We start from the raw sequence: 4,922 nt of genomic DNA on the forward strand, positions 1-4,922 counted from the left end.
CATTCTCGTATCTTTCTCTTCTGTCTCCCATTACTTTGCATTTGGATCACAGATGATGCAGCATCACAGCGAGGTTATAACATTTGTACCTTTTTTAAAGATTAAAAGATAATTCTAGTTCATGTCAGGTAGTTTCTATTATACTCTCAGTAATGGATATTGACAAAGGTCATTTTGGGAATTAATTCATCCTGGAGATTTGGTTCAAACCTGATCATCTGACAGCTTCCTGCCCCATTAGATCATTTTTTTTAATGTTGCTGCATGTTCGGACCAGATCCCAGAATTTTAAAGTTGTGTCCTCATGAATCGACATCGAGCTGAAACAAGTGACGACTTATTTCAATATAACTATAAAATGTCCTTTTAATCCTGTTATCCTTGTATGTTATCCCCCTGGACCAGATAATCAGTCAATTCGATTGTACATCCTGTCGTTTAAGTCCTGAAAAGATTTAAAGATTCTTGTAATTGCTTACATGGCTCAGCCCTGCTTACATTTCTGAATTACTGACCCTTTACACCACTGAACAGTCTCTTAGGTCGTCCAACCAGAACCAGAACTCTTGGTTATTCCACAAACTGATCTTAAAACCAAAGGCGACTGATCTTTTGTGGTCCTGGCACTCTGGACTCTGGAACGATCTCCCACCTCCAAACAGATCAGCTGGGGACTGTGGCTCTTCTCTTAAAGCAACAATATGTCATTTTCTAAAGAAAGAGAGTTGATTGTCGAGGTTTGGGTCGTTGGCCCGGGTCAGATGCCAATCATGCCCACTTAATGCAGCGATTGAAATTTGTCAAAGCTGTTAATTTTAGTTTGCTGTATCAACAGGCTCACCAAAGTAGCCCTCTTGAAGAATCCCAAGATTTTACCTTGGGTATGTAATCCTTCCAGCATGATGTTAGTCTAACTCGGGGAGCTTTACCACCTTCCTCATTTGGTCCGGACTTTCGGACTTTTCAGTTTGATCCAAACCAAATTAACAGGTTTGAAACCTCACCTTGACCACAGTCCGTGCCAAACAGCCGAACCTGGTTCGTCTGAAAGGGGGGTGGTCTCGGTCCAGATCAAACCGAACTACGGTTTGTTACGTTTCTAGTGTGAAAACATTATTTTGGAAGGTTTAAACTTTCAGGAAAAACAAAGGACTAAAACAAAATGAGCTGTGGGAGCACATGGGGAGAGCATTTAATTGACATTTGGTCCGACTTTCAAGTGTGAAAGTACCCTAATGTCTCCTTTCAGGAGGAATTAACCCCGCAAATCCCCACAAAGGAGTTGTAGTTTTTTACTCCACGGTCCCTCTGGATGTCTGAGTTATTCACTCTGTCACTCTGTCTAGTTTTTGCAGTCTCAGTGGCATCACTGAGGGGGAAGACGCTGTGCTAATGTAGAACCAAACCCCAGTAAGTCTCCAGAGGCTTGATGTCACCCAGCATTTACTATTCAGGAAGAAGCAAGATCGTCTGCGTCAGACTGTGAATAAGTCTGATAATAATTTAGGCTATTTGAGGAGGAAGCCTCATGTTCCCCCCCTTCTTTCTGGATTTCATCCTCAAAGCCCAAACTGCCGGGATGGAGAGAATAAAGCCAGATTACGAGTGGGGTGAACTGATGAGTCTTTTTATAGAAAGAATGTGGAGGACTGCTCACTTTTGAAAAGCTGTTTATGTAACAGCAGACAGCACTGTTCCACATGAAAGCCCTGTTACAGCATCGCATCGCTCCTCGCACTGTGTGGCTTCTGACATTTCACTCCGCTACATGAAAACAATTTGTTCAGGTTTCATATTATTCACTGCAAGCGGCTACGCTAAAAATGACTTGCTCTTGACCCTTCTAATGTGTGATTTTGATAACCCCCGGAGGATTAATGGGTTTTAGCAGGCTAACCTTTGCTTCCTATTTCAGCTTCACACAGATGGCTCGCTCTTTTTTGTTTTTTTTAACGACTGTAAGAAAAGCAAAGATGGAGCGTCTTTGACGTCACCCGCAGCTGTCTGAAGGGATGTTTTGACTGTTGCTGTTTGTCAGTTACTGAAGCCAGAAAATCTCAATTCGCTGCGGCTCAGAAGGGTGCCCAGTCAAATCTGAGAAGTTGTGAGATGAGTCATGTGAGAGGAAACTGTGATAATTATTTAAATAATTTCTCATAGGCTTTGCTTTTTGTGAAATGTATTACAATTTCACCTCTTTGGGTGTTGAACGGTTATTTAAATCACATTTTTGAGACATTTGGAGGGGAAAAGCATCTGAAAGCAGTGAGAAAACGCTCCATATAGACACTGTCAGAGGTTTAGAGACGTATGTGTATAACCTCATCATGTCTTTTAATGTACAGTCTTAATTCAAAAAGTAACTAGAATTGGGTGCCGACCTTGGCAGGAGGTACGATGGTACTACCGAGTACTGAGTCAAGTTAAACCAGCTTGTGTCCGTTTTTAGTACCTGGACACACATCTGGATCTATAAGTATCTATATGTTGGGGTGCCACGGTAGCTCAGTCAGTAGAGTGTGTCCTCCATGCACAGAGGCTGCGTCCTCGCTGCAGCAGCCCAGGGTTCAAGTCCGACCTGTGGCCCTTCGCTGCATGTCGTCCCACCTCTCTCTCATCCCACCTCCTGTCATATCTCAAGCTGTCCTATCAAATAAGGCTGAAAAAAAAAAGGTTGAACCCTTCATGGATGATGAAACTTTAAGTGAGGTATCGACAACTTGATCAACTTCTTCAGGTGATCAGCTAGTTGAATAATTGTTGTTGGAGACAACTGGGCTTCTTCCAATTTCTTGCTTTACATTAGCTTTTTACTAATCCTGAATCCGGAGAGTTTGGACTCACTTTTTTACAACTTGCATGACCATTTTTGTTATTACAGCAAGTAAAACAACAAAAAAGTTTTGTTTCAAGTGTGAACAGCAGCCAACCCTACTGGTAGCCTGACTGTCAGATAACTGCAGTGGCATAAAAAGTACAATATTTCCCTTTGAGATGTACTGGGGCAGGAATAAAAGTACGATAAAATGTAAATCCTGAAGTAAATAAGTATCTTAAAATGTGCTCGGCCAACTTGCTAGCTATCTACCAACCTCCAAACATGGATCAGTCAGGCTTATAAATGAATTCACTTGAGGCGGTAATAACAGTCTGGTTACCTTTTAAACCTTTTATTCTGTTAATGGGGAGATTTGATCTTTGTTTGAACAAAATTACTGACAAGGCATTCGTCACACAACTAGGACACGCTACAGAGATGGCATCTGGGAAACGTAGTCCCATAGCATGTAAAGGTGTCAGGATAAAGTAACCATTGACTTAATTTCCCAAAGCCCCACTTAGTTCAGTGTTAGACCTGGTGTTGCGTTGACATCAGGGGCAGACGAGAGGCCACAGCCGTCCACATGAGGAGCAGAGACTTCAGACAATCACTCTTCAATAAAGAAAAGCCACCAGCCAAGTACTTGATCTAATCTTTATATACATGATAATTAGTCACCAGTTACAATACACATATTTATATACTACAGGAACATAGATAATACAGGTACTCAACATGTGTTTTACTGTTTTTTTATTATTTTTTTAACCTAACCTGCATGTTGAAGAAGAGCCAATCATGGGGTTTGTCTTCAAGCCTGGAGGACAAGAAGGACAGGGCTGCTGGTCTGGACCAATCACAGCCCTCAGTGATCCTACCCCCCCTCTCTCATTCAAAATGTACGCAAACTGCTGAGGAATGCCGATACAACAGAAATGTCCTGCCTCCTTTATCAACTTGTTTTTTTAAAAGAAGAAAACTTCACAGTCATTTTTCCGTGGACATGCAGCTCATTTAACTTCAAGCACTTGAACTCAAAACTAGCTGTCTGCGGACGTCTTACAGGAGGTGTAGGAGTGTGTTAAGTGAGGCAGCAAATTATGACTCATAATCCTAATTCTCTACGGGGGAAAAATGAATGAGAAATTGACTTCAGGAACTCAGCATTTATGCTCCGTGACCTCTCGAGTATGGCTGACAGAACTACTATTTTGTTGCACCCTTCAGCAGAAGACAAACCCTCAGAGAGCCTTTTAATGCAACGTCATTATTGCTTACAGAGAAAAAAGAAAAAAGCTTTTTTTTGTGTACATAGACACACAGTGCAGATTCATGGAGGGCCCTATCATTAGACAGTGATTATGGGAGAGCAGAGCTGAACTTCTGCTTGCTTTCATCGTCAGGGGAGGGAAACATCCGACTCAGAGGAACCTTTAGTGCAAGCAGAGCATGAGTGAGGGAGGAAGTGTGGGTTTCTCCAGCGTAAGTAAGAGGATTCACCACAAGGAATCATGGCAAATGTTTTTATTGCTCATACAGTGATAACTTAATTTGCAATATGATGAGTAACACTGTATGACTCATAGGGTTCTGGTGAACGCAACCGACGGATCCTCGTCACTGAACGCAGTTGTGATGTGTCTCTCCCTCCAGAGTGTGCAGAGCTTCACATCAAAACACTCGACACCTGCAGTGAAACTCCACCAGTGATTTTTCAAAAAAAAATCGACAGTTTCAATCAACGTCACAGGAGGAAGACGACTACTGCTGCACTGCACAGCTGCTCTGAGGCGCGGCCACGAGTACAACGTGCTTTAGTCTGAACAGAGACGCACAGAAAAGATCTTGTTATAATGACGAAGCATCTCGTTGTAAGAAAAAACAAAAAAACGACTGAGAAAAGTTTTGTAACTACGTTATCTCCCACACAGGATGAATCACTTTGGGGACCCCCTGACTTTTTTCCTTTAGCGCTTCCATGAGGTTTGGATCTGTGGTTTTGAGTCAAGTTTCTATTAAATTTGGTAAAGAAATTCATGTTCCCGTCAGGATGACTCAACTCTACCTAATGTTTTGTCCTCTTTAGCGAACGTTAACACGT

Source organism: Pagrus major, chromosome 13 (genome assembly GCF_040436345.1).
Source record: "Pagrus major chromosome 13, Pma_NU_1.0".
In the NCBI taxonomy this organism is placed as follows: domain Eukaryota; kingdom Metazoa; phylum Chordata; class Actinopteri; order Spariformes; family Sparidae; genus Pagrus; species Pagrus major.